Source organism: Dromiciops gliroides, chromosome 3 (assembly GCF_019393635.1).
Source record: "Dromiciops gliroides isolate mDroGli1 chromosome 3, mDroGli1.pri, whole genome shotgun sequence".
Lineage (NCBI taxonomy): Eukaryota > Metazoa > Chordata > Mammalia > Microbiotheria > Microbiotheriidae > Dromiciops > Dromiciops gliroides.
In genome coordinates this window covers 43,285,685-43,298,398 of record NC_057863.1, presented here as the reverse complement: position 1 = coordinate 43,298,398, position 12,714 = coordinate 43,285,685, and the positions used below count along the sequence as shown (strand labels likewise).

Below are 12,714 nucleotides of genomic sequence, written 5' to 3'. Positions count from 1 at the left end.
TATCTTCCTAGATGTCCTGTAGGTATTTCAAACTCAACATGTCCAAAATGGAACTCGTTTTCTCTCCAATCTTACTTGTTCCTCCTTTAAGCTTCCTTATTTCTGTTTAGGGTGACTCCATCCTCCTAATCACACAAGATACCAGTTTCAGAACTATCTTTGACTCCCCTTATATCAAGCTACTTGTCATGTCTTACACTGCATCCATCCTTTAAATCTGTCACCTTCTCTAAGCTCACAGAGCCACCACCTTGGTTCAGACTCTCAGGGTCTCTTGCCTAGACTATTGCAATAGCCTCCTAATTGGTTTCCCTCCCTCCAGTCCTTCCCTCTCCAATCTATCTTCTACCTAGCTGCTGGCCCTGGATTCAGGAGGACCTGAGTTCAAATCCAGCCTCAGACACTTTACACTTACTAGCTGTGTGACCCTGGGCAAGTCCCTTAACCCCAATTGCCTCACCAAAAAAAAAAAAATGGATTGCACTAAATTAGTTCTGAGGCCCCTTCCAGCCCTAATTCCAGTGTGACCCAATGAGTCCACACTGGAATAAAGCTTTTGATGATTTGGGTCTCCAAAGCACCCTGTAGCAGAATGAACAGTAGACTAGGCCAGTGGTTCAACATATTTGTGCCTCAATTTCCTCATCTGTAAAATGATAGAGTTAGCTTAGATGACCTCAAAGCTCTCTTCTAACTCTATCCTACCTTCCAACTAATAACCTGCCCATTCTGTCCTGACTGTTGGTCAAACACAGCATCCTCCTATTCTCTGGGGCCCCTCAGCTCTAGATCTTGTCGTCCTCCAGACTCTCTGAGGAGCCTGAAGGCAGTAGAGAGTGAAGTCAGAATGGAGATGGAGAACAGGCAGGGCCAGGAAGCCAAGGAGACAGAATAGTGATTCATTCATGAAACCATCAGCAAGAGCATAGAACTCAGGCACAACAGCAGACCTATCAGGAAGAGGAGAGAATTGGGCCCTGAGGGGTCCTCCTAAGAGACTGCCCATCCATCTCCCTGGGAGGCTCCAAGTCTTGGTGTTTGCCTGTCATATATAACACTTTACCTTAGCTAAAAGCTAAACATCACCAACTCCTCCCCTTTGACTCCTATACCCTCCCCCCGGAGTGTATTGCCCATCTCCGCTGGTTTACAAGGGTGGGAGGGGGGGGGAGAACTAACACCTTGGTGCCTTTCAAAGGTGTCAGTCAAGAAAGTGACTAGGACTGTTAGGCACGTGCTGACCATTTGTGCAGGTCCTATCTGCACTTGAGAGCTGGGGTAGGTTGTGGGAGGTTCATTGACCAGCAGAGTGTGGAGCTGACAGCCAACTTTGAGACTAAGGAGAGAAAGTAATTGGGAGTTGACTGGTGAAAGGTGCATTTACAATGAAACTGACCTTAAAGCTCCTAGAGATAACAGAGGCAGCTTTAACCTGTCACTGGCTATAGACACCTTTCACTTCCCATTAAGGATTTAAGGCAACCATTCTAAGTCCCCCGAGGCATTCTGGAAAGAGACACTTTTAGGGGAGAACACAAAATCAACGATATTTTTTTAGAATAATACTAAGATTTCTAAATTTCTAATGCCATAAATATCGATAGAAATAGCCCACATAAAACTTCTTTGGGGTCCTCAATAATTTTTCAGAATGCAAAAGGGTTGTGCTCGCTTCAGAGGTACCTATACTAAAATGGAATGATACGGAGATTTAGCATGGCCCCTGCGCAAGGATGACACACAAATTCGTGAAGTGTTTCAGAATGTAAAAGGGTCCTGAGATAAAAGTTTAAGAATTACTGATTTAGGGGAAAGTTTCTCCTCTGATTGCAGGGTCTTACTTAGTATATTGATTTGCTAAATCAATCACCAAGCATTTATTAATGTTTTACATAGTCATAAAAATATTGTGTAGGTTCTATACTTTTATTCTTAGGAATGTAGTCACTTCAATACTTACTAAAAAATCATAATTTCATAACCATGGGTACTCTCTCTACTGATGTAAAGCCCTATCCCTCCTTTCTTTAACAGCCTGTTTTGCAAGCTACCGTGACCAAAAAAGCTCATCAACTGGTGCCAACCCTCAGTCAGTCATCAATAAACTGATCCTCTGGTGAAAAAAATATATATATATATACCATGTACCATAAATTTGTGCTAAGCACTAGGGATGCAAAGATAAAATATCGAGGAATATTAGTTAATAAGGTAAACATGTTTGTAGCAAAAGAACTTTTACAAATGTTATACTGCCTTATCATTGAGTCATAGGAGCTAAGATTAAAAGTGAAAAGTAAAGGCTTTGGGTCAACGGAAGGTTATGATAAAAATAAGAGATATTTTCAAAAGTGCTACATCAAATAATTTGGTCATTTAGTTTCAGGTAAATTCATTTGAACTAGTATTCATATAAAAGCTTGCAATAAAGTGGAAATTGATGTTTATGGCCATATATACATATATATACATATGTATGTATAATATATATAATAATATATAGACATAAGAAGTCATCTATTCAAACCTGTGCTTTATCCTAATCAATCAGTCAAGAAGTATTTATTAAACAACTACTCTACACCAGACATTTGCTATTTTTGCAGGGGGCACCGCCATGAATCAATCAACATTTGCTAAGAATCTTCCCGGGGCAGCTAGGTGGCGCAGTGGATAGAGCACCGGCCCTGGAGTCAGGAGTACCTGAGTTCAAATCTGGCCTCAGACACTTAACACGTACTAGCTGTGTGACCCTAGGCAAGTCACTTAACCCCAATTGCCTCACTTAAAAAAAAAGAATCTTCCTGTGTGTCAAGCTCTATTCTAAAGGCTAGGTATAAAAAGACAAAAGTCAGTTCTAGCCTTCAAGAAGCTTACATTTTATTAACAGAGACAACATATGTGTGTGTGTGTGTATATGCATAACCAAATGAGAATATATAGAGAATAGAGAGAGAGAGAGATATAGACACATTTTATATATCATAATTGGGGGCAAGAGGAAAGAGAGAAGGAAGAGAACAACAAGCCTGTGTGAGGACACCTCTTCCACTTCATTCCAAAAGTTTCCCTTCAACTTCTATGGAAGAGGAACTAAAACTCCCATGGAAAAACAGGGGCGTTAGAAGTGAACCCTTTGGTATAAGAGCTTCAATCTGTCCTCCTTCCTCCCCAGTCCTTGAGTTTCCTGAGAATATGGGATCCCATTCCCCTAACCAAGGGAATCAGGGTGAGGGGTCATCGGGTGGCTCTCATTTACAAGAGAGGAGAGCCAATTTAAAAAATATCTTCTCCAGTCGTCTAATCCCAGTAATCGTGGGAGGAAAGTGCTATTATTATCCCATTTGAACAATTAGGAAGCAAGCTCAAAGAGGCTGATTGACTTGCCCAGGGTCACACAGCTAAGTGCCAGAGGCCCAGGTCCTCCTAACAGCAAACTAGGGCTCTTTCTACTCTACTATCCTGATTGCTGGTTGAATCCAGGCTTAGAGAGGACACTTTTCCTGACCCATCATTGCTGCCTCCATTCAGCCTCTGAAGAGAAGAGGGGATGCACATCCAAGTCCATTCAGTCCAACCAACATTGAATAAGTGCCTACTATGTGTCAGGTGCAGGGGATACAAATCCACAAAGGAAATGGTTCCTGCCCTCAATGAGCTTACACTCTATTGGGGTGAAACAAGTACAGTACATAAAAACTTACCTACAAAATCTATACAAAATAGACTTCCAGTGGTTAGGAGAAGTTTCCTGACATGGAACAAAATGGAGCTTCTACCCATTGCTCCTTGTTGTGTCCTCTGTGGACCAAGCAGAGAAGTCTAATCCCTTTTTCAGAGGACACAGGACAACCCTTCAAATATCTGAAGACAACTAGCATTGCCCTCCTGAGTCTTCCTTTCTCCAGGATAAATACCCCCAGTTCCTTGGATTTGTCTTCTTAGGACATGAACTGGAGGCTCTTCTCCCTGCTGGTGCTCTCCTTTTGACTAATAGTAGTAGTAGTAGTAGTAGTAGTATTTTATTTTATTTTTGCAGGGCAATGAGGCTTAAGTAACTTGCCCAGGGTCACACAGTTAGCAAGTTTCAAGTGTCTGAGACCAGATTTGAACTCAGGTCCTCCTGAATCCAAGGCTGGTGCTTTATCCACTGCACCACCTACCTGCCCCTCTCTCCATTATTTTTAATATCCTTCCTACACTATAGCACCCACAGCTGAAGACCCTATTCCAGATCTTGTCTGATCAGGGTTGAAGAGAGCAGTATGTCACCTACCTCTCTCTGGATTCTGAGAAGTCATACAAATAACAATTCATCTGGAGCAGAAGAGAAATATAAAGTTAGCCTCAGAAGGTAGGTTGCTGGCAGATGGTAAAGGGCTTTAAATAACAAAAAGTAGTTTGAATTTTATCCTTGAGGTAAAAAGAGAGTCATTGCAGTTTCTTGAGCAAAGCAGTAATCTTCTTTTCCTTTTTGAATCAAATCTGTGATCTAATAGGTACAGGAGACTCCCATTGAGGGAACCCCATCTGTTCATGCAGACTGGAACTCTCTCTGCCATCTATAATCGTCAAAAGTTGCCTGTGGCGAGGCAGCTAGGTGGCGCAGTGGATAAAGCACTGGCCCTGGATTCAGGAGTACCTGAGTTCAAATCCGGCCTCAGACATTTCACACTTACTAGCTGTGTGACCCTGGGCAAGTCACTTAACCCCCATTGCCCTGCAAAAGAAAAAAAAAAGTTGCTTGGGGCACTTAGAAATTGAGTGAATTGTTGGAGAAGCTGTGGAAAAATTGGAACACTAATGCATTGTTGGTGGAATTGTGAACTGATCCAACCATTCTGGAGATCAATTTGGAACTATGCCCAAAGGGCTATAAAGCTGTGCATACCACTATTAGGTCTTTTTTCCCCAAAGAGATCATAAAAAAGGGAAAAGGACCCACATGTACAAAAATATTTATAGCTGTTCTTTTTGTGGTGACAAGGAATTGGAAATTGAAAGGATAACCATCAATTGGGGAATGGCTGAACAAGTTGTGGTATATGAATGTAATGGAATACCATTGTGCTGTAAGAAAGGATGAGCAGGGGGGCAGCTGGGTGGCGCAGTGGATAAAGCATGGGCCCTAGATTCAAGAGGACCTGAATTCAAATCCCACCTCAGACACTTGACAATTACTAGCTGTGTGACCCGGGGTAAGTCACTTAATCCTCATTGCCCTACAGGAAAACCCCAAAACAAAACAAAAGAAACAATGAGCAGGTGGATTTCAGAGAAACCTGGAAGGACTTACATGAACTGATGCTGAGTGAGATGAGCAGAACCAGGGGAACATTGTACACAGTATCAACAACATTGTGTGTTGATCAACTGTGATAGACTTGACTCTTCTCAGCAATACAATGGTCCAAGATACTTCCAAAGGACTCATGGTGGAAAATGCTCTCTAAATCCAGAAAAAAAGAACTATGGGGGCAGCCAGGTGGTGCAGTGCATAAAGCACCAGCCCTGGATTCAGAAGGACCTCAGTTCAAATCTGGCCTCAGACACTTAACACTTAATAGCTGTGTGACCCTGGGCAAGTCAACTGCCCAGCAAAAAAAAAAAAAGATTCAGGCCAAAAAAGAACTATGGAATCTAGATGCAGATTGAACCATACTATTTCTATTTTTTTTCCTTTTTTGAGGTTTTTCCTTTTTGCTTTGATTCTTCTTTCACAGCATGACTAATGTAGAAATATATTTAATGTGATTGTACATATATAACCTATATCAGATTGCTTGCTGTCTTGGGAGGGGGGAAGGAGGGAGTAAAATTTGAAACTAGAAATCATGAAAGCAAATGTTGAAAACTACTTCTACATGTAACTGGAAAATAATAAAATACTTTTATGAAAAAAAAAAAGAAATAGAGTGACTTAAGGGCAGCTAGGTAGTGAAATAGATGAAGCACCAGCTCAGGAGGACTTGAGTTCAAATCCAACTACAATGCCATCTATTCTGACCTTTGCAACTTGGCAGGATGGTTTGAAGTCTGTAACCCCCTGACGTGGCCTTGGAGACCCCATAGCCATTACCATGGCACAAAGCCCTGGAGGATTCACTTGACAAGGGAAGCCCAGTCCCAGAATCCTTCCCTTTGTACCTGGGCTCCATCAGTCCTGAAGCACCCTGGGGCTTACCAGAGGGGCTTGGGAACCCTTCCCTTCTTTTGGGGGGTTAACCACAAAAGAATTTCCTGTCTTCTCCCTCTTTCCCAATGTCCTGACGTAAAACCAGTCACTTTTGAAATACCTTGAACCATAGCGTGTGGACCGAGGCCAAAACAAGACAGAAGGTTTTCTCATTATCACCTTGAGAAACTCCCAGGGTCAGGCCTGGCCTCTTGCTTCTGTCACCCTTAATGAGGTGATAATGAGGAGAAAATGTCCCAGTGCATTAAATGCTTCTTAACTTGGAGACCAGGCCCAGCTTTTAAATGGTGGAATTTTACCCCCAGCCAAAGAAGAAAGAAAGTCGAGTTATCTATAAATATGGCACCTTTTATTTGGCCCCATCTTTACAACCCTTACTCCTTCTCCTCCAAACCATAGAAGCATGGAATGGGTAGAATCCTGTTTGTAAATTAAGGGATAAAAAGGTGTGCCTGGTGGAGGCCCAGGTTCTGCAAGTCTGGCTTGGGCAAAGACCTGGCTGTCAGATGGAAATTCACACACCCAGGGACAGCCTAGATGTAAGACTGATGAGAAAACACAGTCACACAGTTGGCAGCAGAGTAAGCCTGCCTTGCTGTGAGGCAGAAGACTTAACACGGAGGCTCAGTTTTGTCATTTGTGTGCCGTGAGTCTCTCTGGCTCACACTCCCGGGCTGCACCTGCCCCTCAGGGCTCTAAGGAACCTTGGGGAACCTTTTTCACCCCAGTTATCAGCTGAAACCCCACTCTATCCCCTGTGTTCTTCCCCACTGTTCATCCGTGAGGAGCAAGGAGCACCTGAGAGCTATTCAGCATTGATTACCTTACGCAGAGGAATATTGCCTTCAAATCTATAATGAAACTAAAAACACAAACATTTCCCCCCAATGTCTCAGTTCCCACTCAGCATTACTGCTGTCAAGCTCAGATCTGGACAAGGCCTGACTACCTGAATGAGTCCTCATCCTGCCTATTGCTGGCCTGGATCTCAAAGTCCACTCACTAAAGTCCCACTTCTTGACCCTTGAGGCATTCATGCTGCTATCAACCCAGACTCATCTCTAAGATAAGAATTGTAATATAATAACATAATAAATAGGGGCAGCTAGATGGCACAGTAGATAGAGCACTAGCCCTGGAGTCAGGAGGACCTGAGTTCAAATCTAGCCTCAGACACTTGACACTTACTAGCTCTGTGACCCTGGGCAAGTCACTTAACCCCAATTGCCTCACCAAAAAACAAACAAACAAACAAACAAAACAATAAATATATCATAATATAGTAATATGTCAGGGCAACTAGGTGGTGCAGTGGATAAAGCACTGATCCCAGATTCAAGAGGACCTGAGCTCAAATCTGGCCTCAGACACTTGACACTTACTAGCTATGTGACCCTGGGCAAGCCACTTAACCCCAATTGCCTCACCAAAAAAACCCCAAAAAACAAAAACAATAAATATATCATAATATAGTAATATGTCAGGTCAACTAGGTGGTGCAGTGGATAAAGCACTGATCCCAGATTCAAGAGGACCTGAGTTCAAATCTGACCTCAGACATTTGACACTTATTAGCTGTGTGACCCTGGGCAAGTCACTTAACCCCAATTGCCCGACAAAAAATAATAAAATAAAATAATAATAATATAATAATATGTCAACAGGCATTTAACAATTACCAAAGTGCTAGGCACTGTACTGGGGAGATAAAATACAAAAATGAGGCAATCATGCTACACAGTGTTCTTCCTTGTTGTTCTTTGCATGTTGAAATGTAAGGGTTGTTGATGATTGTTAAGGTCACAATAAAAAAGAGAATGTTTTTTAAAAATGAAAAATTAGAGATAGATCCCCTGCCCATGAGAAGCTAGGGCTGCTAGGTGTTGCTAGGGATAGCATGCAAGGACTGGAGTCAGGAAGACTCTTCTTTGTGAGTTCAAACCTAGTGCTTAGGCATGTACTAGCTGTATGACCCTGAGCAAGTCATTTAATCCTGTTTCCTCAAGGTTGCCTCATCTGGAAAATGAGCTGGAAATAGCAAACCACTCCAATATCTTTGCAAAGAAAACCCCAAATGGGGCCAAAAAGAATTAGATATGACTGAAAAGCCACTCAACATGAGAAGCACACATTTTATCAAAGGGGACAATGTATGAGCATATAAGTAAATGCAAATTATACATAAGATACAATATCAAATAATATAATGATATGTAACAAATGTATGTAATAAATAGTAAAAATCATATATTATTATAAGATAGTATTGCCTGCAGTAGATCAGAGGAGACTATATATATTTATATAAAGTACTTTGTAAACTCATAAAAATGTATATGCACGTCAGTCATTATCATTGTACAGGACTATACGCAAAATTCTGGTTATTTTTCATTTTAGGTAGGCAGTAGTTTCCCATAGAGAAATATATATATATATATATATGTTGAAATGTTGGCATGTGTTTTATTTTCCATTATACACATGCATGAAAAGATTTGTTCAAAGCTACATAATATCACACTGGTCTGTAAATAAGTAATGATTTTTATATTCAACAAAGAGTTTTCTTTGTATTGGGGGGTTGATATCCAAAGCATGTTATTATTATTATTATTATTTTATACTTTAGTATCATTTCCCTGGGAAATGTACATTTTATACAACCAAAGACCTCATAATTCAACTCAAACTGGTATTTCCATTTCAAATCATGTAAACGTCAAAAAATGTTCTGATTTGGATCCTTCAGCCCCCTTCTTATATTTTTCAACAGCTAGGTGATGTGGTGGATACAGTGCTCGACTTGGAGTCTGAAAGAACTGAGTTCAAATCCTCTCAGACATTTCCTAGCTGTATGATACTGGGCAAGTCATTGAGGGGCTTTGCATTTGTTTCCTCCACTATAAAGTGAGGGAGTGGTAATAATAGCAAAATAGGGTTTTTGTGAGAACAAATGAGGTAATTTCTGTCAAGCTCTTTGCAAACCCTAAAGTACTATATAAATGTTAGCTGTTCTTACTATCATATCTTCTTTTCCATTGGCTCTTGTCCCTCTGTCTAAAGTCAAATTTTCCCTTTCCCTTTATTTATTTATTTGTTTGTTTACTTATTTTTTGGTGAGGCAATGAGGGTTAAGTGACTTGCCCAGGGTCACACAGCTAGTAAGTGTCAAGTGTCTGAGGTTGGATTTGAGCTCAGGTCCTCCTGAATCCAAGGCCGTGCTTTATCCACTGCACCACCTAGCTGCCCCACCCCCCTTTTCCCTTTTTTAAAGACAGGATCTGTCTATCTCATCCAGATTAGAAGTTCAGGGCCTGTTCACAGAGCAGATGCCACTATTGACTGGCTCAAAAGCTTTGACCTTTCCCAGCTCTGGGAGGGGTGATGGGGAGCTCACCCTATTAATACTGAATTTATTACAGACAATGGATAGGTATAGCCCACTGCCACTCAGAACTCCTGAGATCAAGAAATTCTCCAGCCTCTCTAGTAGCTGGGATTACCATGGTGTGCTGCCATGCACAACAAGTCTTCCATCTAAGACACCTTCTCTGAAGACTGCTATCCCCCAAGCTCCTCTGTCTTCACCAGAAAACTCTCCAAAGCAATAGTCTACACCTACACTATTATTGTACTACCTCATTACCCACTCTCTCCCTTAGTCCTTTGTACTCCAGCTCCTACCTGTAACACATGACTCCAATATTGTCTCCAAGGCCACAGATGACTGCCTGGATGCTAAATCCAATGACCTTTTCTCAGTACTGAACCTCCTTGACCTCCCACAGTGAGTGTCATTGTAGAACAACCCTCCTTCTTGAAACTCTCTCTTTGGCTTTCATCGACACCATTAACTCCAGGTTCACCTACCTCCCTGACCACTACACCTTTGTTTCTTTCATTGGCTCTGTTTTCTTGCTCCAAATAGTCTTAAGAATGAGAATAAGAAGGGGCAGCTAGGTGGCGCAGTGGATAGAGCACCAGCCCTGGAGTCAGGAGGACCTGAGTTCAAATCCGACCTCAGACACTTAACACTTACTAGCTGTGTGACCCTGGGCAAGTCACTTAACCCCAATTGCCTCACTTAAAAAAAAAAAAAAAAAGAATGAGAATAAGATAAGTGAGTTCCTTCCAAAGTTCCATTCCCCACACTCTTTTCTCTCTACTGATCCCACCAAATCACCTATAATGTGACAGGCATTGTTCTCAGCATTAAGGACAAAAAGACAAAATCCATTCGGTTCTTGTCCTCAAGGTGTTTTCATTCCAATGGGAGAGACAATACATGAAAGATCGGTGTCTGGGAATGGGGGTTTCCATCTAAGTAGTCACAAGGATTGTGAGTAGACCCACAGGACAGATAGTTGTCAAGCCCTTTCTGGTAATGCTGTGGATAGAGTGCAGGACTGGAATTCAGAAGATCTGAGTTTAAAAGCTACCTCACTTGATTTGGTTACTGTTCCCAGGGCAAGAGGTGGTAAGTGGGTTGGAGGAGAGTGTTACTGTTTAAGTAGGACAAATGGCAAGATGACTATACTGAATAGACCCTGGCATCCTGTATGGGATGTGAGACATGAGCTGGGGACAACTTGATCTAGTTGGAGAGGTGAGTTTTCACTCATCAACTACTCAGAACAGCTCAGCCCTAGGGGAGACATCTGAAAATGAATAGATCATTAGTCCACATTTCACTTGTGCAAAATGACACCCAACTTCACACATTCACTCCCAGGCTAGTCCCTCATTTCCAACTATATGCTCAACATCTCTATCTGGATTTCCTGTTGGCACTTCCAGCTCAACACATGACAAGTGGAATTCTCTTTCTTTTTCCACCTTCCTCCTAGCCCTCAAATAACAATCAGTTAATAGTTATCCTAGATGTCTTCTCCCTCCCTTTGCTCTCCCATCTAATCAAGCATCGAGTCTCATTGGCTATCTCCCCTGGATCATCATTATATCAAGCCATTATAAAGGAGCCATGAGTCCATCAGTTCTGATGTTCCCTCCAACCCCCAGAATTCTTCAATGACTTTTCTAGAGGTTTCCAAGACCTCCTGTGGCTAAAAATGTCATTCCTTGAGAGTGAGCTTGGCATAATGGGTAGAGTGCTGAGTTTGGAGTCCGGAACACTTGGGTTCAAATAATTAGTGGTGTGGCCCTACTCAAGTCAATTGTCCTCTGAGCCTCACTTTCCTTATCTCTAAAATCTCCCAGGTGAGAAATTTCCTTTTACCAATTACAGGTCAGCACCTTTTCTGTAATTTATAGTCTAAAGAATGCTTGCCTAGAAAAATTTTGATGGCTTGCACAGAGTTGAAATTCAGGTCTTCCTGGTTTCAAGGACAGCTTTCTATCCCCAAATATGATAATGTCTCAAACCTTAAGGTGCTACAGAAATGTCAGTTATTGGAAAGGCCCCAGTGCTTGGCAGAGTGCACATCATAGGTCTTTCATCAATGCATATCGAGTGATTGATATACATCAGAATATTTGTAGGAGCACTTTTTGTAATAGCAAAGAAATGGAAACAAAGTCAAAGACCATCAACTGGGGGATAGCTAAAGAAGTTGTGGTGAATAAATTTAATAGAATAATATATATCTAGAAGTATGAATGTACTAGATAAGAAACAAGGAATATGTTAGCTATGGAGACAGGTGGAAAGAGCACCAGCTCTGTAATCAAGAGATCCAGGTTCAGGTTCTGACTTTGCCACTTACTACCTGTGTGACCTCCCTGGGACTCAGTTTCTTTACCTGTAAAATAAGTGGACTGGGCTATATGGTCTCAGATGTCCCTTCAGATGCACCAGACCTATGATTCTATAATCCTGTGAACTGATGCAAAGGTAATAAAAAAGTAGTAAGAAAACAATACACATAACAAATAGAACACTGGAAATGGAAAGACCCAAACAATGAAAGTATTGAAACTGAATTCTCCGAAAGTATAAGGTCCCAGCTTAGTTTCAAAGAAGAGCTATGGTGGGGGGGGCGGGGAATGGGTATGGAACACTGCATATGACATTAGACTTTTTTGATATCTTGGTCAATTTTTCTCATTTTTTATTACTTATTCTGTAGGATGCCTCTCTGGGAAAGTGAAGAAGGGACACATTGGGAAAATAATGTAAAGTTAAAAGAGAGCAATAAAAATTTATTCTTTTTTAAAAATGACTTCAGTCAAGCAATTCCATGGTTCCAGAATCATTTCTTCTGCCCCAAAGAGTCCTAGGTCACCAGCACAATCTTTCACCACCAAGAGTCTAACATGTCCTAAATGCCAAGAAAGAACAAATGTTTTATTTGATCTGTTTAAATAATTTCTTAATTGGAAAAATCAGTTATTATATTGTTATTAGATTATATTATTAAATACTAATAGTTTTCATTTACATGGAGATTGATGGTGACCAAGTACTTTCAAATAAATTATCTTATTTGATCTCCTTTTTATTTCTTCTACCACTACCCTAGATCAAATTCTCATTGCCTCTCACCAAGATTCTTGCA

The 12,714-nt window shown here is 41.2% G+C and overlaps 1 non-coding gene across 1 annotated transcript; it reads left to right on the top strand.

The window, feature by feature from the left end:
• The first annotated feature begins 1,664 nt into the window (after positions 1-1,664).
• On the top strand, positions 1,665-1,768 carry LOC122752274. Its single transcript, XR_006356049.1, has one exon. It is a non-coding gene; the product is annotated as a U6 spliceosomal RNA (small nuclear RNA).
• The last annotated feature ends 10,946 nt before the right edge of the window (positions 1,769-12,714 follow it).